The sequence below is a fragment of the Rhinoderma darwinii genome, chromosome 1 (genome assembly GCF_050947455.1).
Source record: "Rhinoderma darwinii isolate aRhiDar2 chromosome 1, aRhiDar2.hap1, whole genome shotgun sequence".
Classification (NCBI taxonomy): Eukaryota; Metazoa; Chordata; class Amphibia; order Anura; family Rhinodermatidae; genus Rhinoderma; species Rhinoderma darwinii.
Window position 1 is genome coordinate 326625756 of NC_134687.1, and position 26678 is coordinate 326652433.

Consider the following 26678-nt stretch of genomic DNA (forward strand, 5'->3'; position numbering starts at 1 on the left):
GTAGGAGGGTAGGGTCTCTACATAAGTTCTTAAAACCTTATCGATATAGACCCCCACATTTTGTGTCAATCCCGAAATACCAGATACAATGGGGCGCAACTTTGGCACATGAAATTTTTATGTGTATATGTCGTATATTATACATGCTTTAACAAAACTTAGTAAAAGTTATATTTTATATACACTCCAGATCTATTTTTCTTGTTTCTATATATATATATATATATATATATATATATATGTACATATATATATATATGTATATATATATATATATATATATGTATGTATAGTAGACCTTCTCAATGAATTAGAAAATCATCAAAAAGTTAATTTATTTCAGTAATTCAATGCAAAAAGTGAAACTCATATATTATATAGATTCATTACACACAGAGTGATCTATTTGCAGCATTTTTTTCTTTTAATGTTGATGATTACGGCTAACAGTTCATGAAAACCCTAAATTTTGTGTCTCGGAAAATTAGAATATTAAATAAGCCCAATTTCAAAAATGATTTTTAATGCCGAAATGTTGGCCTACTGAAAAGTATGTACAGTATATGCACTCAATACTTGGTCGGGCCCCTTTTGCATGAATTACTGCATCAATGCGGCGTGGCATGAAGGCGATCAGCCTGTGGCACTGCTGAGGTGTTATGGAAGCCCAGGTTGCTTTGATAGCGGCCTTCAGCTCGTCTGCATTGTTGGGTCTGGTGTCTCTCATCTTCGTCTTGACAATACCCCATAAATTTCCTGGTAGACGGCTGCGCTGACTCTGGACTTGATATCAGAAGATGATAAGGTAAAAAATGGAATGTCCGAGGGCGCAGCTGTACTAAAATTTACTTTTTATTTTTGTACAATAAAACAACAACAAAAATGTGTTTCAAGGCCGTACCGGCCCCTTCGTCAGGTTAAGTACAAGTGATTAGTCCTTTCCAGATGTCTGTGGTTATATAGCAGGTTTAGAGATCGGTAGTCGAGATGACTACCGGGTTAGGTTATAGGTCAGATGGTCACTTATATAAGCAAAGTACGGCAATGAAGTATCAAAAAGTTATTCATTTTAAAAAACAAACCTTTTTTAACAATGATACAAAAGGATGATAATAAGTTTAAAAGATAAACGTTATATAAATAATAGTATAAAAATGATTAAGAAAAAAGGGGAAGTTAAAATTATATATATATATCAAGTAAAGTGTCTTTAACCAGTTCAGGAGCGGGCTATTTTGAGCCTTCAGAACCAGACACCGTTTAGCCTTTTTTAGCACGTGTTAGTTAAATGGCTATAACTTTTTTATTTGTTGTGCTAACGACGTGATTTTTGCGACGTTTTTTTCCGTAGACAATGCAGGTTTCTTTTTTTATTGTTTTTATACACATCCTTTTTGCTATTTTAGAATTTTTATTCTTAAAGTTTGAAAATAATAGTAAAAAAATAAGCTTTTTTACGTTTCAGCAATTTTTTTTGGTAATAACATAGTTTTACTCAAAAATAGACCTTTTATTTGTGATCGTCATTGTCTACCGTAAATTGTAATATATTACATGTCTATATTAGGGTAATTGGGTCAGCGCTAGCGTTACAACAATGATTGGCGGGGGGTAATGTTTTTTTTTGGGGTGGGTATTTTATGTCTATTTATTATTACATTTTTTTGCACTTTACTTTACTTTTATTTTTTTATTACTATGGTCTGTCCCTCAAAGGTAAGAAAATACCTTTGGGGAACTTTATATATATTTTTTCTTTCTTTTACACCAGGCTTTTCCACTGTAACTGGAGCTGCACAGCAGACGCAGTTACAGGGGAAATCAGCCCTCTCATAGTGACGATTGTCACTAATAGGGCCTGCTAGTAAGACCCAGTAGCAGTCTGTCACTAACGGCACCCGGCGATCATTTGACCAGTCACATGAACACCGGGATCAATAGAGACAGCGCCGCGGCCGCTGCCTCTATTCCTATACACAGCGTTCATTGAGCGCTGTGTAAAAGAGATCAGAGAAGACAGAAGTAGCGAAAGCTGCTTCTATCCTCTCTTCAGGGTCCCCGGCAGTCACTGACAGCCGGAGACCCGACATTCAGCTGCCGGATCGCTCGGGCAGCAAGTTAAAACCCGAGCCGTAAAAAGTCTATGGCTCGGGTTTTAAGGACCCTGACCGCTGGCTGTAAAAAAACACAGCCAGCAGTCGGGAACCAGTTAAGAGCTTTATTTATTGGTTCAGACTGAATATAAAGTTTTTTTGTATTTGTATATACTTGAAATGTGTTATTGTTCTGCTTTTAAACGTTATGGATTCAGGGCTGTCAGTGGCGTATGCAGTTGTCATGGTGATATGACACTCCTGGATATGAGTCATCTATGCAGAGCGTGCTGTCGCTGACCAGAGGAAAGAGCCATACAGCTCGAGGGGGATTTATCAGAACAAAAGATGATTATAGAGGCCAAGAATATACAGAAAAATAAAAGAGGGGAGCTGCCTGTATTATAACCCACAACTGTGAGTATTTTTTATATATATATATATATATATATATATATATATATATATATATATATATATATATACAGTGAAGGAAATAAGTAATTTGATCCCTTGCTGATTTTGTAAGTTTGCCCACTGTCAAAGCCATGAACAGTCTAGAATTTTTAGGCTAGGTTAATTTTACCAGTGAGAGATAGATTATATATAAAAAAAAATAAAAAAATAACATTGTCAAAATTATATATATTTATTTGCATTGTGCACAGAGAAATAAGTATTTGATCCCCTACCAACCATTAAGAGTTCAGCCTCCTCCAGACCAGTTACACGCTCCAAATCAACTTGGTGCCTGCATTAAAGACAACTGTCTTACATGGTCACCTGTATAAAAGACTCCTGTCCACAGACTCAATTAATCAGTCTGACTCTAACCTCTACAACATGGGCAAGACCAAAGAGCTTTCTAAGGATGTCAGGGACAAGATCATAGACCTGCACAAGGCTGGAATGGGCTACAAAACCATAAGTAAGACGCTGGGTGAGAAGGAGACAACTGTTGGTGCAATAGTAAGAAAATGGAAGACATACAAAATGACTGTCAATCGACATCGATCTGGGGCTCCATGGAAAATCTCACCTTGTGGGGTATCCTTGATCCTGAGGAAGGTGAGAGCTCAGCCGAAAACTACACGGGGGGAACTTGTTAATGATTTCAAGGCAGCTGGGACCACAGTCACCAAGAAAACCATTGTTAACACATTACGCCGTAATGGATTAAAATCCTGCAATGCACGCAAGGTCCCCCTGCTCAAGAAGGCACATGTACAGGCCAGTCTGAAGTTTGCAAATGAACATCTGGATGATTCTGAGAGTGATTGGGAGAAGGTGCTGTGGTCAGATGAGACTAAAATTGAGCTCTTCGGCATTAACTCAACTCGCCGTGTTTGGAGGAAGAGAAATGCTGCCTATGACCCAAAGAACACCGTCCCCACTGTCAAGCATGGAGGTGGAAACATTATGTTTTGGGGGTGTTTCTCTGCTAAGGGCACAGGACTACTTCACCGCATCAATGGGAGAATGGATGGAGCCATGTACCGTCAAATCCTGAGTGACAACCTCCTTCCCTCCACTAGGACATTAAAAATGGCTCGTGGCTGGGTCTTCCAGCACGACAATGACCCGAAACATACAGCCAAGGCAACAAAGGAGTGGCTCAAAAAGAAGCACATTAAGGTCATGTAGTGGCCTAGCCAGTCTCCAGACCTTAATCCCATTGAAAACTTATGGAGGGAGCTGAAGATCCGAGTTGCCAAGCGACAGCCTCCAAATCTTAATGATTTACAGATGATCTGCAAAGAGGAGTGGGCCAAAATTCCATCTAACACGTGTGCAAACCTCATCATCAACTACAAAAAACTTCTGACTGCTGTGCTTGCCAACAAGGGTTTTGCCACCAAGTATCAGGTCTTGTTTGCCAAAGGGATCAAATACTTATTTCTCTGTGCACAATGCAAATAAATATATGTAATTTTGACAATGTGATTTTCAGTTTTTTTTTTTTTATATAATCTATCTCTCACTGGTAAAATTAACCTAGTCTAAAAATTCGAGACTGTTCATGTCTTTGACAGTGGACAAACTTACAAAATCAGCAAGGGATCAAATACTTATTTCCTTCACTGTATATATATATATATATATATATATATATATATATATATATATATATATATATATATATATATGAGGATTCTATTATTTATTTCTTTTGAGATTATGAGAATTTTTTTTTTAGATGATTGTCTCAGTTACTTCATTCAGACCTATCGATTTTAATGTCTTTAGTTTATAAATCCAAAAGATTTCTCTTTTACAAAGAGTGTTATAGCGATCTATTTGATTTTCTTTAATCTGATCAATCGGTGATAGTGATGCAGTTGAAATCGCTATCATGTACTAGTGTGCAATGTCTGGATACACTATGGAGTAAAAATTTATTTTTACAGTTAGACCTATGTTTATTTAATCGGCAATGTAGGGGTTGAATTGTTCTTCCTACGTACTGAACTCCCCATTTGCAATCTATTAAAATAGATCACGAATTTTGACTGACAATTTAAGTTTTCATCAATATTAAATATTTTTACTGTTTGTTGGGACCGCAATGTGTGTGTTTTATCAGTGATGGATTGGCAACATAGGCATCTGGTTATTCCACATTTAGAACTGCCTGTTTTAGACAATTTATTATGTTGTTCTACATCTCGTTCAGAGTTGCCCTTTATTCCTGAGAGGTTCACCCGGCTTGGGGCTAGAATATTTTTAATAGTTCTAGCGCTTTTAAAAGTAATTGTTGGTTTTGGTGGTAAAATTTTTTGAAGGAAAGGGTCAGTTTGGAGTACATGCCAATGATTGTTGAATGTCTCCTATTTTTTTGTATGATGTGTTATATTGTGTGATAAAATTAAATCCAACGTTCTTAATCATTTTAGTATGTTCTATTGTGGCCCTTTGGTCACTAGTGGCTGGTTGTGGTAGACAGTCCTCTTGGGTAAGGGTTTCAGTCTTTTTGTAGGCATCAGTCAGGAGTGTATTTGGGTAGCCTTTGTCCTTGAAACGTTTATATAGTATTCAACTCTGTTTATTAAAATCCGTTTTAAGGGTGCAATTTTTTCTGATTCTTTTATATTGGCTATAAGGAATGATCTTAAGCCATTTAGGTTGGTGTCCACTGTTAAAATTTAGATAACTGTTATTATCCACGTTTTTAAAATGCTTGTGTGTGATAAAATTATTTCCTGATGAAGTTATTGTCAAATCCAAAAATGCCCCAATTGTTATCGTTAAGTGAGTGGCAGAAGTTACTTGCACTTATCTGATCACCATTCCATACGAAGAAGAGGTCATCTATATATCTTTTATATAGTAAAATGTGGTCCATGGCCAGGGGTGTTTCCAAATGTAATGATCCTCGAAAGCGCCCATGAAAATATTGGCATAACTTGGTGCTACCCTAGTGCCCATCGCAGTGCCCTTTACCTGATGATATATAGTTTGATCAAAACTGAATACATTGTTTTTGAGAATAAATTCCATACTTTGGCAAAAGAATTGTATTTGAGGTGGTTGAAGTTCAGTATCTATCTCAAGAGTGTTTCTGAGGTTTTTCAGACCTAAGGAGTGTTCAATGTTACTATATAATGCGCTTACATCTAGTGTGATAAGGAGTAAATTATTTTTAGAGGGTATCAGATGGAGTTCGCTAATAAGTCGGGTGGAGTCTTTTAGATAACTCGGTAGTGTTACCACATATTTTTGGAGGGTCAAATCTAGATAATGGGATAGGTGACAGGTGGGTGATTGTATCCCAGAAATAATTGGTCTGCCCGGAGGGTTTATAGGGTCTATAGCAGAGTTTCCCAACCTTTTCAGGCTCGAGGCACCCCAGGAAAAACAAAAATTCTCAGGGCACCCCTACCAAAAATTGTTTACCAAATGACAAAAAATGGCTAAAAACAAGCACTACACTCTTAGGGTATGTTCACACAACGTTTTTTTGTAAGGCAGAAACTAAAAATCTGCCTCCAAATTCATTTAGGAATTTTTAGGCAGATTTTGAATTGACAGCGTTGTTTGACTTTTTTTTTTGCTGTGTTTTTTGGCCACATTTTTTTAAGCCGTTGAAGCGAATGCAAAAACCGCAGACAAAAAAGCATCAAACGAGCGCCGCAGGTTTTTTCTGCCTCCTATTAATTTCAATGGGAGGTCAGAGGCGGAAACCACTCGAAGACCATCAGCCCCCCCACTAACAGTAATGACCATCAGCCGCCACTCACAGTAATGACCATCAGCCTCCACTAACAGTAATGACCATCAGCCCCCCACTCACAGTAAAATGACCATCAGCCGCACACTCACAGTAATGACCATCAGCCGCCTACTCACAGTAATGACCATCAGACCCCCACTCACAGTAATGACCATCAGACCCCCACTCACAGTAATGACCATCAGCCCCCAACTCACAGTAATGACCATCAGCCCCTAACTCACAGTAATGACCATCAGCCCCCCACTCACAGTAATGACCATCAGCCCCCCACTCACAGTAATGACTATCAGCACCCCCACTCACAGTAATGACTATCAGCACCCCCACTCACAGTAAAATTACCATCAGCCCCCCACTCACAGTATAATGACCCCTCAGTAAAGAGACTATAAGCCCCCTCCAGTAAAGTGACCATCAGCCTCAGCCCCCCCAGTAAAGTGACCATCAGCCTCCGTCCACCCAGTAAAATGACCATCAGCCCCCTCCAGTAAAGCCACCATCAGCCTCAGTCCCCCCGCCCCCCGATAAAATGACCATCTGCTCCTCTAGTAAAGTGACCATCACAGAGAGAAAGTGTGCTTACTCCTGGGGAAGGAATAAATAAGGAGGTATAAGAACAACAACTCCCAGCATGTTCAGGCTATTATTATGTGATATCAGTGGACATTACAGGGAGGAGATATAAGAGGAGAGAACTACAACTCCCAGCATGTCCAGGATGTTATTATGTGATATCAGAGAACGTTTACAGGACGAGGAGGTATAAGAGGAGAGAACTACAACTCCTAGCATGTCCAGACTGTTGTTATGGGATATCAGAGGACATTACAGGAGGAGATATAAGAGGAGAACTACAACTCCCAGCATGCCCAGACTGTTGTTATGGGATATCAGAGGACATTACAGAGAGGAGGTATAAGAGGAGAGAACTACAACTCCCAGCATGTCCAGGACTTTATTATGGGATATCAGAGGACATTATAGTGAGGAGGTATAAGAGGAGAGAACTGCAACTCCCAGAATGTCCAGGACGTTATTATGGGATTAGAACAGGGAAGAAAAAGAAACACGGCACCACATAGTGCAAAATAAAAGCTAGATTAGACAAGGGAGCAAACTTTGTTAGAAATAAGCTCACCTTGGCCAATGGACACTGTTAGGTGTCAAACGAGCATTGGGGCTGCTGCCAGGTCCGAAACACAGCAAACAAAGTTTGTTGTCCAGATTTGAGACTTAGAAAAATAAAAAAATGGGACCACCGGCGCTGCAATGATGGACGGGAAAATGAAGGACTTTAAACGGACATCACGGCAAAAGTTTTAATGTCAGAGGCTACGCGTTTCAACACCGGACTGGTGTCTTCATCAGTCCAATACAGAATGTGCAGTTCAGACACATTTATATACACACAGAAAGAAAGAAAAAACCGCCAAGATAGCAGGTCAAAGGTCAGATACATTGTAATTTAGCACATATCGTGTCTAAAAGTGAAAACATAAATACTGACTATACAATGATGTTGAGAAACCACATATGATATAATAATTCACATAATTGCATTGGAACGGGAATGACAGGAGCTAAACGAAATACGGCTGAACATGCCGTTTTTGCACAAATTACAAAAATGCAAAAATAAACAGTTCATAACATTAGTAGCAACAGTAATAACCGTGGCGATGCATGTAGAGTTCTAAATGTTTGTCCGGAATTAAAAACAAACATAATTAAATTAATATAGCGACTATAGTCCAGAGACGCTGAATTAGCGTCCCCAGTTGCTAAGTAACCTAGAAAGTACGGTGGCCAGGACATAATCGCTGGAGCGCATAATGGAACACACATAGCTAAACAAGGGGGAAGAGACGAGTGATGAACAGATCTGGATAAGTAAAACTCATTGTTGGCTAAACTATATTATATTAGACAGTTGGATATACTAAAATAACATAAAAGATGTTAAAAAGTAATTACGATCTTAGTGATCATATAAAAATCAGACATTAAGCATGGTGTTTTTCCAACAGGGGGAAAAAAATTGGCGATAGAAAAAATAGACCAGGGGTTTGGAGCACTTGCAGAACATGCTACAGAGATAATTGCAACGATCCGGACCAAGAGAATAAAAGTCCAGTAAGTGAAATCTAAGCAATTAATTGATTAAAAATATATTATATCAAGAAGCCTAATAAATATTAGTACAATTGTTTTAAAACAATAAATATATATGTGTGTAAAAAATGATGCATATGTTGTTACTAAACCAGCAGCATAAATAGAATTAATAGCCCTGTGTGGACATGGAAGAGAGGTTAGTACAGAGGAAGTTAGATTTATTCCAAAGATGATTCTGTAAGATCATTCAATCAATTGGGATATAAAGTACCTAATTTATATATCCAGAAGTTTTCTCTTTGTTTGAGCCTGGTAAATCTATCAGACATATCAACAGGTATTTGCTCTATAGGGGTGACTTTCATGTGTGCAAAATTGCAATCATTGTTAGATGCACAATGTTGTGATACACTTTGTTTCAAAAAGCCTTTGCTTACATTAGACCTGTGTTTATTAATACGGTTCCTTAAAGGGATCCTGTCATCAGCATTTTCGGTATGAAGCCTGCAATACCCTTTGAAAGTGGGTGAAAAATCATTGTTAACTAACCTATAAATAAGTTAAAAGTCGGCTCTTTACCTTTTAGTGTTCCGGTTTTCAGTAGTCCCGCGCCGTATGCAAATGACCACAAAAGAGTCAAATCTTCACTCGAAAAGAGTCAGATTTTCCTTCCTCCGGCGTTTCAGAGTTGGCTCCGCCTCCTTGTTGTTGATTGACAGCTTCTCTCACTCCACTGCACATGAAATCCCGCGCTTGCGCATTGAGACTGTAAAGTAGATGTTCTCACATTATTGGACTGCGCATGCTCGGCGCTCTGTGTGACGTCATCATATGCTGTCGGTTCCTCTTCTAATCCAGCCCCCGTCTCCTGACAGCTGAGTGAACGAAGTGAGCGGGGTGTGTACCCGCGCGGCGCATGCGCAGTTAAATATTTCCGGATGAATGAAGCAGGGAAGGTGGTGAGGCACGCATGCGCGAGATGTGAACAGAGATTTCGGCAATTAGGGCTGTACAGGCGGCGTACGTGGGCGGAGTCAAGATCGTGCGTCACAAAGCTAAAATGAATTAGCATAAAAGGCGGTAAAACTTTTAATGGCTATATTTCGGGCAAGAAGAAGAAGAACGGAGAGAAGAACACATCAATGCACTATGGACAGCAGCGGGCACTACAGGGTCAGGACGTTTTAAAAGGTAAGATGGTGATGACAGGATCCCTTTAAGGTCTGTGTTGTACGACCCACGTATTGTAAATTACATGTGCATTGAAGCACATATACTACATATGTACTCCCACAGTTGAGGTCGTTTTTGATTGGAAACCTTTCACCCGTTAATATAGACAAATACTCTGTACACTTATTACTAATGTTGTTACAACAAAGGCATCTGTTGCGACCACAACAAAAAGAACCTTTCACATCCGTTACTATGTCTTGGTTTATCCTTTTAATATTACACATTTTGCTGGGGGCTATTAGATTTTTAATGGTTTTAGCCCGTCTGTATGTAATTGTAGGATTTACAGGGATTAAAGGCTTTAGAAAAGGATCATTGATCAGAATGTGCCAGTGTTTCCTTAGGATAGATGTGATAAATTTGCTACCTTTATTGTATGACGTTATGAAATTACTATTTCGTTCAACCTGGTTGGAACTCTCTATACCAGTGGTTGTTTTATTTGGATACATTCATCCTGGGTCAGATTCCTGGCTTTCTGCTCTGCACCCTTTATTAGACTCCTTGGAAAGCCTTTTTCCAGGAATCTTTTGTTTAGGATCTCACATTCTTTGTTAAAATAGGATTCATCAGAGCAGTTTTTTCTGATCCTGCGATATTGACCAAAGGGAAAATTTTTAAGCCATGGAGAGTAATGCGCACTTTTAAAATCAAGATAGCTGTTCACATCTACCGTTTTGAAATGTGTTCTAGTTAAAAAGCGGCCATCCTTTTTCTCAATCGTTAAATCTAAAAAATCAATACTGTTATCTGAAAACGTATGGGTAAAAGACAGGCCAAAAATATTTTTGTTCAGATAATCAATAAAATCATTTGCAGTAGATGAATCTCCCTTCCAGATAAAAAACAGATCGTCAATATAACGTCTGTAAAGCACAATTTTGTCTCTAAAAATATGTTCATTCAATATGAGGGTATCTTCAAAGGACCCCATATACAAATTGGCGTAGGAGGGGGCAAACCGCGACCCCATTGCACAGCCTTTGATTTGCTTATAGAAATCACCATCAAAAGTAAAAACATTGTGGGTTAAAATGAACTCAATATAGTCCATAATAAAATTGAGTTGTAGATTAGAAAAACGAGGATCATTTATAAGGAAACTAGAGATAGCTTCTAAACCTTGTGTATGAGGAATATTTGTGTATAGAGAAGACACGTCAGCGGTAAGAAAACTGATATTGGACATATCATTGACAGTATGTAGTTGAAGGTGGATATCCATTAAATGCGATAAATTACTGGTCAATGATCCTATGCCCGAAATGATTGGTCGGCCGGGCGGATTGGACAAAGCTTTATGTATCTTCGGAAGATGATACATAAAGGGGATGGTTGGGAAGGGAATGGTCAGAAATGCCCTTTCTTTTTTGCATAAGAGATTGTCCTTAAATGCAGTCTCTATCAGAGATTTATATTCAGTCTCGAATTTAGAGATAGGGTTGGACTTTAGTTTCTCATAGAATTGCTCATCCGAAAGTAACCTTAATGCTTCTTTCAAATATTCAGGTCTGTCTTGAATAACAATACCCCCCCCCCTTTATCTGCTGACCGTATTATAATATCCTGCTTCTTTTGAAGGGCTTTTAGGGCTCTGCGTTGAGGGCCGGACAGATTATCCCTATGGGAAATAGATGATTTCAAGTTTTTAAACTCTGTGCTCACTAAATTGGAAAAGGTCTCCAAAGCCGGACCCCTATGATGTAGCGGATAGAACGAGGATTTGGGTTGCAACTTGGTCCTAACTGGCGTAGAATTATCTGTAGTTACTTGATCAGGCAAAGTCAGTGGTGGAGACATAGCAAAATGGCGTAAAAGAGTCATTTTTCGCATGAATTTATTCAAATCCATAAAAAGTTCTAATCCATCAGGAGATGTGGTGGGACAGAATGAAAGCCCTTTGGATAGCAAGCTAATTTTATCAGCATTTAGAATATGTTGAGACAAATGACCATCTGCTCCTCTAGTAAAGTGACCATCACAGAGAGAAAGTGTGCTTACTCCTGGGGAAGGAATAAATAAGGAGGTATAAGAACAACAACTCCCAGCATGTTCAGGCTATTATTATGTGATATCAGTGGACATTACAGGGAGGAGATATGAGGAGAGAACTACAACTCCCAGCATGTCCAGGATGTTATGTGATATCAGAGAACGTTTACAGGAGGAGCAGGTATAAGAGGAGAGAACTACAACTCCTAGCATGTCCAGACTGTTATTATGGGATATCAGAGGACATTACAGGAGGAGATATAAGAGGAGAACTACAACTCCCAGCATGCCCAGACTGTTATTATGGGATATCAGAGGACATTACAGAGAGGAGGTATAAGAGGAGAGAACTACAACTCCCAGCATGTCCAGGACGTTATTATGGGATATCAGAAGACATTACAGTGAGGAGGTATAAGAGGAGAGAACTACAACTCCCAGCATGTCCAGGACGTTATTATGGGATATCAGAGGACATTACAGTGAGGAGGTATAAGAGGAGAGGACTACAACTCCCAGCATGTCCAGGACATTATTATGGGATATCAGAGGACATTACAGTGAGGAGGTATAAGAGGAGAGGACTACAACTCCTAGCATGTCCAGGACGTTATTATGGGATATCAGAGGACATTACAGTGAGGATCTATAAGAGGAGAGGACTACAACTCCGGCATTCCCCTTGCTCCATTTCTCACACAACTATTAAGAAAGTAAAGAAGAAAAACACTTACCCTGCCCAGCGTTAATGGCTCCTCTCCCTCCGTCAGGCTTCTAGTGGGAAGCGGTGTGCGGTACTCGTAACAGACGTCCACGCGTCACGTCTGCTACAATGTCGGGGGCGGAGCTTGTAGCAAAAAAAATAATATTTAAAAAAAAAAAAAAATTATTTTCTTTTTGCCGTGGATGAGCCGCGGCACCCTGGTTGGGAACCACTGGTCTATAGGGTTTATATCTGGACTTGATATAACACAGTGGACCAACTCCAGCAGATATCATGGCTCTCCAAACCATTACTGACTGTAGAAACTTCACACTGGACCACAAGCAACTTGGATTGACGCCTCTCCACTCTTCCTCCAGATTCTGGGACCTTGATTTCCAAAGGAAATGCAAAATTTACTTTCATCTGAAAACAGGACTTTGGACCACTGAGCAACAGTGTTTCCACTGTGTTATATCAAGTCCAGAGTTAGCGCAGCGTCTACCAGGAAATTTTTAGAGCACTTCATTCTTCCCTCTGCTGACAAGCTTTATGGAGATGCAAATTTCATTTTCCAGCAGGACTTGGCACCTGTCCACACTGCCAAAAGTACCAATACCTGGTTTAATAACCACAGTTTCACTGTGCTTGTTTGGCCAGCAAACTCGCCTGACCTAAACCCCATAGAGAATCTATGGCGTATTGTCAAGAAGAAGATGAGAGACACCAGACCCAACAATACAGACGAGCTGAAGGCCGAGATCAAAGCAACCTGGGCTTCCATAACACCTCAGCAGTGCCACAGGCTGATCGTTTCCATGCCACGCCACATTGATGCAGTACTTAATCCAAATGGAGCCCCGACCAAGTATTGACTGCATATACTGTACATGCTTTTCAGTAGGCCAACGTTTCAGTAGTAAAAATCATTTTTGAAATTGGACTTATATAATATTCAAATTTTCTGGGACACTAAATTTTGGGTTTTCATTAACTGTTAGACATAAACATTAAAAGAAAAAAAAATGCTGTAAATAGATCATTCTGTGTGTAATGAATCTATATAATATAGGAGTTTCACTTTTTGAATTGAATTACTGAAATAAATTAACTTTTTGATGGTATTCTAATTCATTGAAAAGGACTAATATATATATTTATATTTAGCGGTTTAGGTTACATTGGTGTTCACAGTGTGCGGTCACCATTTTTTTGTGTGCTGTATATGTGCAGTTACAGGTGTTCTTGCACCTGCATACACGTTTTGTATAATTTTGTTGGAATGTGCTGGTCAAACTTTTGTGTTGTTTATGTGATCCATATATGTGGGGTTAGTAACTGCCTCCATTTTTTGTTCTTGCACTCCTCCCATTCTGCCCTGGGTGATTTTAATTAGTTTAGTGCTGGTTCCTACCATCCCAAGATATATCTAGGCTTAGTCCCAGTTCTGCGTGTATGTGCAGAGTAGGTCCCCACCTATGGAGGATGCCTTGTCGTGGCAGGTGGGCTCACACTTTTTGATCAAAATGTGCACTAAGAACCTCTCTATTGTAAGTAGATTTAGCATGTAGTGCATATTTATTTATATTTAGCGGTTTAGGTTACATTGGTGTTCGCAGTGTGCTGTCGCCATTTTTTTGTGTGCTGTTTATGTGCAGTCCCAGGTGTTCTTGCACCTGCATACACGTTTTGTATAATTTTGTTGGAATGTGCTGGTCAAACTTTTGTGTTGTTTATGTGATCCATATATGTGGGGTTGGTGACTGCCTCCATTTTTTGTTCTTGCACTCCTCCCATTCTGCCCTGGGTGATTTTAATTAGTTTAATGCTGGTTCCTAACATCCCCAGATATATGTAGGCTTAGTCGAAGTTCTGGGTGTATGTGCAGAGTAGGTCCCCACCTATGGAGGTCGCCTTGTCGTGGCAGGTGGGCAAACACTTTTTGATCAAAATGTGCACTAAGAACCTCCCTATTGTAAGTAGATTTAGCGGTTTAGGTTACATTGCTGTTTGCAGTGTGCTGTTGTCATTTTTTTGTGTGCTATATATATATATATATATATTTATTTATATGGCTTGTAATTAGGAAAGACTGGGCCCCATAGCGAAATTTTGACTGCCCCCCCTCCCTGGCTGCCACACACAGCTTCCCCTGTAGATATTGTCCCTCCGTAGGTTCTGCCATATTGTCCTGCCCCCACTTCACGCACCCCCGGGGTCTATGTGGAGCTCGACAGGCAGCTAAACACCTTCCTACTAGCCAATAAATGAGACTGGTTGAAAGTCTGTAGCTTTATTAACTGGTCATAGGATTAGGGTAAAACTGAGGAACAAACAAGAATATACATGCCATTAGATTACAGCAATACATAATAAGGCACATTTAATAAATGTACTACATATACAGGTAACAGGCTGACATATATTAAGCCTATATACAAATAAACAGTAGAGATAACAGTTATAGTACAGTATGAACAGTGTATGGCAGTACAAATACAGTATAGGACCATACATGGCTGACCATGAGGCTAGGCCGAGCTTCACAACTACAACAACTGATATATTACAGTCCCATGTAACAGAGTGAATACTGTCCTAACAGTATTCCTGTGGCTGCTGATAGCCAGTAATATAAACCATCTATCTGCTTACCGACTATACTTGGACGAGAAGGATGGAATGAATGAAAATGGTCTTCTCTCTGAGCAGATATAGAAGAGACTGCCCTTCTTCTTCCCAGAATGCTTTTCACCTTCTCATGGGTGGGGAAAACAAGAAATTACACAAAGGAGGAAATTACTAACACTGGCCACTAGATGGCACCTGGAGCACTAATTACTTGCATAGAAAATAACGTCACAAATCTCAGTCTATAACATTACGCCTATGAGCAGCACACTCCCCATCTGGCGTCAATCGATGCCACCATCAGAGTCCCCAGATGAAAACAGTAAAATAAGTTCTGTTACTGGTCTGAGAAATAGTTTGGTCTCCTTCTGATTATGAACCTTGACCTCAACTTTCCGGACGTTCTCGTACTCTCCCGGGAATGTTTTAGTAACGAGACATAGAGGCCACTCATTCCTATGTGCTTGGCAGTCTTTCATAAGCACGACATCACCAGTTCTGATGTTAGGTTTGGTGTTCTGCCATTTATTCCTTGGTTGTAGCGTGGAGATGTATTGCTTTTTCCACCTATCCCAAAAGGTATTGTCAAGGCTTTGTACTTGTCTCCATTGACATTTGTAAAGGTCTTTGGTACTGAATTCTCCAGAGGGAGCATGAGCAGTGCTAGTCTTCTGAGTAAGCAGCATTACAGGAGTAAAGATTACTGGATCTTCAGGATCACTTGAGACTGGAGTTAAAGGTCTGGCATTAATGATGGCTGATACTCCTGCCATGAAAGTAGTCAAGCACTCATGGGTAAGCCTTGCTGTACCCACTTGCAGGAAGATGGAGTCCAGGATTCTATGTGCTATGCCTATCATTCTTTCCCAAGCTCCACCCATGTGAGAAGAATGGGGTGGATTGAAAGTCCAAGTGCAACCTCGCTCACTTAGGTATCTTTCGACACTCATAGTATCCAGTTTCGTAGGAATTTGTAGCTCTTTGGCTTTAACAGAAGCATCAGAAAACACACACAGTCTTTATATTTGAACTTCTGTAGATGGCACAGGGGCATATAGACGTGCAACATGTAGACTAGATAGAGTGGTTAAAGAGTTCCTCCACTCTACCCACAGACCTCTCTTTTCAGTGGGAAGTGGATCATCCCAGTCGGAAGGATCACAAGTTAAATCACTGAGTATTGCTTTACCTTGTATGGTGACAGGAGCTGCAAATCCTAAAGGGTCATACAAGCTGTTTATAGCAGACAGGACTCCCCTCCGAGTAAATGGTTTTTTCTCCCTGCTGACTTGGAAGGTAAAGGTGTCAAACTTTAAATCCCAGAGTAGCCCAAGACTACGTTGCATGGGAAGAGTGTCAGTTCCCAAATCTAAGTCCCTTAAATCATTTGAGTGGTCGTGCGAAGGAACAACTTCCATCAATTCTTTACTGTTGGAGGCGATTTTGTGGAGTCTCAAGTTTGAACTGGCGAGCATTTCCTGAGCTCTTTTAAGAAGACTGATTGCACACTCATTTGTAGGCAGGGATTTTAAGTAGTCATCCACATAAAAGTATTTTTCTACAAAGTGTCTAACATCTGACCCCTATTCTTTCTCACCCTCCTTAGCTCAATGTTTGAGTCCATAAATAGCCACTGCAGGGGAAGGACTGTTACCAAAGATGTGTACCCGCATGCGGTACTCTATGGGGTCTTTGGAGGGATTGTTCTCCTTGAACCAAAAGAACCTTAAGAAGTTCCTGTGTTCTTCTTTAACAAGAAAGCAATGGAACATTTGTTGGATGTCAGCCATGAATGCAACAGAGTCTCTGCGAAAGCGGAGAAGTACTCCTAGGAGTCGGTTGTTGAGGTCTGGACCTGACAGGAGGACATCGTTTAAGTAGACACCCTCATGTTTGGCACTAGAGTCAAATACCACTCTTATCTGACCTGGTTTCTTTGGGTGGTATACACCGAATATGGGTAGGTACCAGCACTCCTCTGTGTCCTTTAAGATAGGAGCTATCTCTGCATGATCATTCTCAAATATTTTTTCCATGAATGTAAAGAAGTGGTCTCTCATATCTGGCTTTCTCTGCAAATTACGTCTAAGGGAAGTGAAGCGTTTATAGACTTGTTCTCGGTTGTTAGGCAGGCGTTGTCTCTTGGACCTGAAGGGAAGTGGTGAAACCCAGCTATTTTGATTTATCTTTAACTATTTCCTGCTCCATTATTGCTAAGAACAGTCTATCTTCATGTGACATTGCCACCTGATTGTCTTCCTTTGTTCTCTGGAAGACTGTGCATCCTAAGTTGTCTTGGTCCCTGTCACAGGCATGGTTGTCACAGGAGTTGCCTATGAAGGGACATGGCAGATGGATGCTGTGAGGTAGCTCTTTTATGAGGAAATTGCTTTGACATTGTTGGAAAAGAGAAGGGCGTCCATTCTCTTGTGTGCTAGTAAGCATGCTGTTAACTGAGGGTGGTTTGTGCACACTTCCTAGACAAACATCTCCTATAATCACCCATCCTAGGTCAAGTCTCTGGGCATATGGAGCATTGTGAGGACCATTGATTTGATCTCTAGCTTTGTGAACTCGTAAAATATCTCTCCCAAGAAGCAGGATTATCTGAGCCTGTGGATCTAATTCTGGTATGAGATAACTTATATGTCTCAAATGGGGTTGGTGTTTTGCAGCATCTGGTGTAGGGATTGCAGACCTGTTATCAGGGATCTGGTTACACTCAATTATAGTTGGTAAAGGCAAGGATGTGTAACCATCTATAGACTCGACTTGGTAACCAGTAGCTCTCCTCCCCGCCGTCTCAACAGTGCCGGCACAAGTCTTTAGGGAGTAGGGAGAGTTGGGTCCTTTAATTTTGAAAATTTCAAAGAAGGTAGATCTGGCTAGAGACTTGTTACTTTGGTCATCGAGAATTGCATAGACTTTAATAGCTTTGTCTTTGTGGCCTGTTGGGTAAACTCTGACTAGGCAGATTTTTGAACAGGACCTGCCACCTATAAGTCCTTTGCAGACCTCAGTACATTGAGAAGTAACTGCTGGTGTCTCTGTATCAGTGTTCATTTCCTCTCCGCCCTGCTCCTGGGCACTTACTGCATGTGTCCATGGTGGTGGTCCAGAGTGTAAAGCTGGGTTGTGAACTGTGCTGTCACATTCTGTACATTTTACACTGACCTTACAGTCCTTGGCGAAATGTGATGTCGCTAAGCAGCATTTGTAGCAGATTTTGTTTTCTCTGAGCAAGGCTTTGCGGTCCTCCATGGACTTCTCCCTGAAGACTCTGCATTTCAGTAGGGAATGTGGCTTCCTGTGCAGGGACACTGCTTACTGGGATCCTGGAATCTGTCCTCTTGGTGAGAGGAGCTTGAAGACCTGTAGGGATAACCTTTAAGAGAAACATCAGTTTTGTGAACTGCCACTGGTGTTTTATGCTGCTTGAAACCAGAAGGAGTGGCACAGGATAGTGTAAGATCAAAGCTAGGATCATTCCTAATTCTTGCTTGCTGTGTAATAAATTCCACAAACACACTGAAAGGAGGGAATGGTACGTTGTGAATTTGCTTGTACCTAGAACCATGTGTGACCCACTTCTCCTGCAGGTTGTAGGGAAGTTTTTGGATTATAGGGTTGACACCTCTGGCTGTGTCAAGGAATGCAATTCCCAATAAATCTCCTTCTGCCTTGGCGACCTGTAGTTCCATTAAAAGGTCACTAAGTTCCCTAAGTTTTTGGTAGCCTTTACTAGCTATTTTAGGGAAGTCATCAATTCTTTTGAATAATGCACTTTCTATCACCTCTGCCGAGCCATAACACTCATCAAGTCTGTCCCAGATCATCTTAAGACCTGTTTCTGGGTAGTTTGTGTTGATGGCCCTGATCCTCTTAGCATGCTCAGCAGATTAATTTCCAAGCCATTTCACTAGGAGATCTAGCTCTTCTCTGCATGACAAGTCTAAGTCTCTGATAACATTCTGGAAAGAGGATCGCCAAGCTCTATAGTTCTCAGGACTATCGCTAAACTTTACAAGTCCCTTGGTGACTAGCTCACGTCGAGCAAAGAACTTAGCAAAGTCTATTGTGCCTTGGTTAGTACTGAGACAGGTTGGCGGAGCATTGCCATGGTGAGAGTGTGGTGTGTGGTCATACCTGTTAGGAGTCTCTGCTTCAGGCTCGCCCGTGCTATACCGTTTTGGGGTGAAGAAACTTCCTGTATACTGGAATGGAGGTTGGGTTCTTTGGTGAGCAGGGAAGTTGACTTGAGCTGTGTCATTCTCTTGCTTGCAGAACTGTGGTCTGAGGTCAGCTTCCTGACGCAAGGTCTGGTGTGTTTGACTTGGCTCTCTAATGATCTCTTTTGTTCTCTTGTGCAGTCTGAGAGTTACTGATGGAGTGTTGAAGGACATATTCTGAAGTGCGCTGTAGTGCATCTTTGGGATCCTGTTCTAGGCCTAGCACATTGCCATGTCTGCTGTGCTCACTGTCAGGGTATGCGGCTGCTTCTAAGACTTCTGCTTCAGCTATGGCAGCTGCTGCTTCCTTTTCAATGGTGAGCTTTGCAAGTGTCGCTTCCAGGCGCGCCCTTTCCTGGTCTAGCGAGGCTTGTTGTTGCGCTTTCTCTGCTTCCAAGGATGCTTGTCGTTGTGCCCTCTCTGCTTCCAAGGATGCTTGTCGTTGTGCCCTCTCTGCTTCCAAGGATGCTTGTTGTAATTTCAGTTGCATCTCTTGCTCAGCAAAGGTGGCCCGTGCCTTTGCTGCTTCAGCCTTTGGGCGGGCGTTGGCGGCTGCATTGCCAACAGATGATGCCTTGGAGGAACTGACATGTGATCTTGTCTTGAGAGAAGATGTCTGGCTTCGTGACATAGTTTGACCGTAGAGATCGCTGTGTTGCCTGTTTGCAGGTGACTGCGTAGACAGTAGCAGACCTCAGTGTAGTCTTAATCCTTTCCTTCTTGATTCCAGCAGTCGTTTTACTGTCCTGCCCCCACTTCACGCACCCCCGGGGTCTATGTGGAGCTCGACAGGCAGCTAAACACCTTCCTACTAGCCAATAAATGAGACTGGCTGGAAGTCTGTAGCTTTATTAACTGGTCATAGGATTAGGGTAAAACTGAGGAACAAACAAGAATATACATGCCATTAGATTACAGCAATACATAATAAGGCACATTGAATAAATGTACTACATATACAGGTAACAGGCTGACATATATTAAGCCTATATACAAATAAACAGTAGAGATAACAGTTATAGTACAGTATGAACAGTGTATGGCAGTACAAATACAGTATAGGACCATACATGGCTGACCATGAGGCTAGGCCGAGCTTCACAACTACACTAACTGATATATTACAGTCCCATGTAACAGAGTGAATACTGTCCTAACAGTATTCCTGTGGCTGCTGATAGCCAGTAATATAAACCATCTATCTGCTTACCGACTATACTTGGACGAGAAGGATGGAATGAATGAATGAAAATGGTCTTCTCTCTGAGCAGATATAGAAGAGACTGCCCTTCTCTTCCCAGAATGCTTTTCACCTTCTCATGGGTGGGGAAAACAAGAAATTACACAAAGGAGGAAATTACTAACACTGGCCACTAGATGGCACCTGGAGCACTAATTACTTGCATAGAAAATAACGTCACAAATCTCAGTCTATAACATTATGCCTATGAGCAGCACACATATAGCCCCCCGTAGATTGTGCCATATCGCCCCGCCCTTGTAGATTGTGTCATACAACCCCCCTGTAGATTGTTCCATACAGTGCCCCCACACCTATAGACAGTGCCACCCAAACAAATAAAACAAAAAAGCTATTGTTCTGCCTAGCCTCCTCAACTCCGACGGGATCCTTGTGTAGACCGTCGTGATACAGTGACTTCTGACCTCATCACGCAGGCCTGCGCAGGGAACTCGTCCATGCGCCTGATAGGCTGCAGGCCGAACGGCTTGTACCCAATGGCAGTGCAGTGAGATACCTCCCTGCTCTGTCATAGTGTTCAATAGTATCTGCATCCTAAGGAATGTAAACCCAATGTAACTTTTAAAGGGAATCAAGTCTTTGTGCCCGTACACAGTTACATCAGCTTTCCCAGAAAAGACGATCATAAACCAAGCTGCTCTGTGCTGAACCGAGCGCTTGTGATGCTTTGTTTTAGTGCTTGGTGGGCTTCTCAGTGCTCAGACCCCCAAAGAATCAAATCTTCTGACATTTAATACCTCTATTACGATTAATGGACTATTGTTTTTTCCGCTAACCCAAATAATGAAAAATATTCTTGTTTTTTAAAAACAGATGTCTTCAAGTGGCGAATCTAGCCCTACACGCTCCATGCTATGCATAGTTGTAAGTATAGTTCTTGAGTGTTTAAAATAACAAACCTATAAATTTGTACTATATTGTTTTATGTTTTTTTATCGGAAACGTCATCATCCTTTTCTTCTGAAGAAGATAACTCAGGCAGCGATGAAGCAGTAAGCGTTATTGAAAACTATTAGTGTAAGTTTACATTGAAAGTATTAATAATTATTATATATTTAGTTTTCAGTTAGTTGTTTAGACTTCGTCTGAAAATAATGAAGATGTGCGCCCTACAATTGCGGTGGTTGCAACCAATGTAAGTATTCTAAAAAAAAAAAGTATACTAACATTTAATAAAATGAACTAATTTTATTGAGTGTATGATAAATTGTTTTACAGGAACCACCCATGGCAAGAGTGTGTGAGTCAGGTGCTCCCAGGATCACCCTAGTGCAGCGTCGGAAGCACGTGGTGGTCGCAGATGTGTACGTTTTATCAATAATTTGTTATATATTATTAATATAATTTTTTACATTTTATCAGGAACAGACATTTGAGTCTTTCAGGCATTATTGCTTCGTTAATCTCAAATTTTTGTACCCTATACCAAAAGATATTTAGCCCTTAGATTTTTTATCCTTCGAGGGTAATTTTTTTTTTGGGTTATGCCATTATTCCAAAAATTTTGACAATATATGATGATGGAAATAAAGTCATTTACGTTTGTCGCTTTATATTTTATTTAATTTGTGTCTTCAAATTTTTTTAAAAATATTTTTACAGGGCCCACACGCTCCATCAGATGAGGAGGACTACTATAATACTACCCTTATATACAAGAATATAACTACTATAACACTGCCCCTATGTACAAGAATAGAACTACTACAATACTGCCTCCTATATACAAGAATATAACTACTATGATACTGCCCCCTATGTAAAAATATAACTACTGTGATACTGCCCCCTATGGACAAGAATATAACTACTATAATACTGCTCCCATATACAAAATATAACTGCTATAATACTGACCCTACATACAAGAATATAACTGCTATAATAATGCCCCATGTACAAGAATATAACTACTATATTACTTCTATGTACAAAAATATAACTACTATACTACAGCCCCTTATGTTCAAGAATATAACTACTATAATACTGCCCTTATATACAAGAATATAACTACTATCACACTGCCCTATGTAAAAGAATATAACTACTATAACACTGCCCCCTATATACAAGAATATAACTACTGTAATACTGCCTCCTAGATACAAGAATATAACTACTATAGTACTGCCCCCCTATATACAACAATATAACTATACTACTGTCCCCTATATACAAGAATATAACTACTATGATACTGCAACCTATGGACAAGAATCTAACTACTATAATACTGCTTCTATATACAAGAATATAACTGCTATAATAATGCCTCATGTACATGAATATAAGTACTATATTACTTCTCCTATATACAAAAATATAACTACTATAATACTGCTCCTATATACAAGAATCTAACTACTATAACACTGCCCCCTATATCCAAGAATATAACTGCTATAATAATGCCCCATGTACAAGAATATAACTACTATAATACTGCTCCCTATATACAAGAATATAACTACTATAATACTGCCCCATATATACAAGAATATAACTACTATAATACTGCCCCTATGTACAAGAATATAACTACTATAATACTGCTCCCTATATACAAGAATATAACTACTATAATACTGCCCCATATATACAAGAATATAAGTCCTATCAAAAGGCTGTTATAGATAAGAATCTAAATCCAATAATATTCATCACTCTGTCAAAACATATACCTGCTATAATACTGACACTGTCACAAACAAATTGTCTAAAATACAAACTGCTCATTTTTTTTTAAATGAAATCCTATTAGATGTAATAGAGTTAACGTTGTTCTTAATTTAATCTTAGTTTTTAGAAGATATTGATTTTTTGTTTTTGTATTTTTTTAGGACAACATCTAGCATTCGAGAGCCAGAATTCCCTCATGTAGCGGTAACTCTTGAAGACACGTCTGTTCAGGACACTATAGCTCCCCTACCAGAAGCCTCTTCCTCCTTAAAAACAAGATCAGCGATTACAACAAACTTTGACAATTTGTTGAGGAGGGGAGACCTGGTAGGAGACGTCCAAGTGAATTTGAGGATCTCGGCAGGTACACACGGGATACCTTGCTGAGATTGGACGAACAACTGACTATTTTAAGGGAAGATTTAATTTCTCTGGAACGTCGCTTGGATGGGGCGGGAGTGACAAATTCCCCTTCAGCGAATCAGCACTTTGTGTTTAGTCTCGTTCCTTGGTTGGAGCAAACGACGCCTGAACAGGCATTTAAGTGCCACATGGCATTCAGTCAAGCTGCGTGGGATATCCTACACCGCCCCCCATCCCAGTCCCATCCCTCCTCCCAGTCCCATCCCTCCTCTCATTCCCATCCCACTTCTCATTCCAGACCACACTCACACACCTTCACAGCCTCACATTCAATTACACCTACTCACAAACTACACCTTCTCATTCTTTTTCCTCTACTCGTTATTCCTTTCCTCCTCCTCCTCCTTTTCCTCTCCCTACCTCTTTCACCACACCTTCCACACCTCGTACAGAACAATTCCCTTTTTTTTTTCTGATTCTTACTCACTTCTTACACCTCACCGTACCACTCCTGTAGGGTTTTCCAGGCAGCATGACACTTTTCAGAGTGCCATGCCGGAACTACCTTCAGCAGATAGTGGGGTCAGCAAGCAGAGACATGTGTCTTCCTCCCAAAATCCAGAATACTGGCAGATGCCTTAGATTAGGTCGGCAATGGCTATGTCTTAAATTTTGTACTTTTCTATTTTTGTGTACAAAAACGTTAACCGAAAAATACAAAATATTACTTCTAATTGAAGTCATAAAAAAATTCTAAAGTTTTAGTTAAAACGATTATTGTTTGTGTTTTTTTTTAACAACGTCGATTACAATTTAAATTAGTATTTTTCATTGTATTTAATATCAAAAGTATTCGAAGTTGCTCAAGAGTGCAGACATTCAGCACCCTTGGGCAATTTGAGTGTCCTGGCTCAGTGCAGCTGCCAAAGAGACAAACGTGTAGGATCAGTATGATCCCTTGGTGCAGGCCAGTGTTTTCTGTTTGGCAGCTGTGCTGAGACAGGACATTCAAGTTGCACAAGAGTGCAGCATTGGGCAACTTGAGTGTCCTGGCGAAGCGTAGCTGCCAAAGAGACAAAGGTGTAGAATCAGTATGATCCCTAGGTGCAGGCCAGTGTTGTCTGTTTGGCAGCTGCACTGAGGCAGGACATTCAAGTTGCCAAAGAGTGCACACATTCTGCACACTTGAGCTACATAGTTGTCCTGGCTCAGCGCAGCTCCGCTGCTAATTAGGGCTTATTCCTATAGTTGCTGTGTATCATTTAGGATGCGGGTTTTCTTTAGTTATGAGTAATAGGACAGAGTCCTGTGAAACAAAGTAAAGGATTAAAACTTCTCACAAATTTCTGATAAATGGAGTTAAAAAATAAACCAAAAAATGATATCTTCTCCTAAATACTGTGCTCGAAAGTGTTGGCTTGCTACTTTTTCCCAAGCTATTATCGATAGAATAATCGGATGTTTGTAAATAATTAGAATTTTTGGTATGGTTCATTACTTTAATGGAATTGCTGCAGTACAAATTGTATTTACGCCTGTCTGCCAAAAAAATAAAAAACAATTGTTTTCAGGTAAAGTATTATACATGATATATTTGAGATAAGTAAATTTAAAAAAAATACTTTTATAATAAAAACAAAAAAATTATTAACTATGTACATATATGTATTTTTAAATTATAATGAGCGGCAGGCTGATAATATTAGGAAACATAAGTTGCACCTAAAGCAGTTGTTGATGATTTCTAGGTAGATAGATTTTTTTCTGGAAGTCCTACAACTCAACTACAGTGACCATCATTATTTATGGACTTATGCACTTTTGAAAACACCAGATTGGGTTGTGGTTATACTTTGGAGATCCTACTTGTGCCAGACATGATAAAATGAATACAATCCAACCATAACCCATATTGGCAGTCATTTATGTACCAATGCAAATGTTAGGACTCATAACATAACATGAGCCCTAATATGTAATCTGGTTCTCAATTACACCTGACTAAGCACTGAAATCAAAAGCCCAGACTATTACATCTACACTTACATTGAGGAGAGGGGTGATGACAACCCAGAAGTGATTTAAGTGGGTGATACCTTTGGGTTTCTGTTTAAAACAATTTGAGCATTCAGACAAAATAATACATGTGTCTATAGCACCACAAATTTAGGAATATTAGTTGGTGAAAGCAGCACACCATGCAAGCAAAACAAAAGTGCAGGGCTGGCCTTAGGATAGATAGCGCCCCATGCAAAACTTTCTTTTGGCGCCCCACCCAATCATAAAAGTTTGCCCCATAAAAAAGTTTAATGCCGCCCACAGTATAATGCCTTTTTAATGCCACCACACAGTATAATGCCCTTTATAGTGCCCCACACAGTATAATAATATCCCCTAAGTGCCACACACATTATATTGCCCCCTGTAGTGCTCCTACACAGTTTAATGCCCCCTTAGTGGCCACCCTACAGTTTAATATCCCCTCCCCTGGGTGCCACACACAGCCCACTTGTAGATAGTGCCTCCCTGTAGATTGTGCTGTAGAGCCCCCTGTAGATTCTGCCATACAGCCCCCCACATCCCCCTTGTAGACAGTGCCCCCACCTCTTCCTTGTAAACAGTGCCATACAGCGATACATGTAGATAGTGCCATACAGCCCCCTACCTCCCCCGTGTAAACAGCGCCATACAGCCCCCCACCGCCTCTTTGTAGATAGTGCCATACAGACCCCCACCGCCCCCTTGTAGAGAAATAAAACAAAATAATTCTTCTCACCTTGGCCCCGTTCCCGTGACAAACAGAGCTGCTCTGCAACGCTGAAAGGATCCTTGCATAGGTCGGCGTGATCCAGTGCCGTCATCACGCTGGCCTGCGCAGGGATCCTGTCCCTGCACCTGATAGAATGCAGGCCAAACGACTTGTAGCCTATGGCAGAGCAGGGAGATACCTCCCTGCTCTGTCATACTGCAGGATTAAATGGTATCTGCGTCCTAAGGATGCAGATACTATTGATTGTAGCGTCGCTACCACTGTAGCAGCCATATCGGCTGCTAGCGGCGCCACCGAGCATGAGGGAGCCCGTCCCGGGGGAAGCACGGGCGCCCTCATGCCCAGTGGCACTGCTAGGGCTGCTACACT

General features: G+C 40.5%; 1 long non-coding RNA gene across 1 annotated transcript; it reads left to right on the forward strand.

Moving 5' to 3' along the window:
- Positions 1-2443: 2443 nt before the first annotated feature.
- LOC142742119 (uncharacterized) lies at positions 2444-24242 on the forward strand. The gene is made up of 6 exons (XR_012881312.1): positions 2444-2510; positions 8355-8460; positions 21308-21358; positions 21554-21629; positions 21713-21798; positions 23338-24242. It is a non-coding gene; the product is annotated as an uncharacterized LOC142742119 (long non-coding RNA).
- Positions 24243-26678: the final 2436 nt, after the last annotated feature.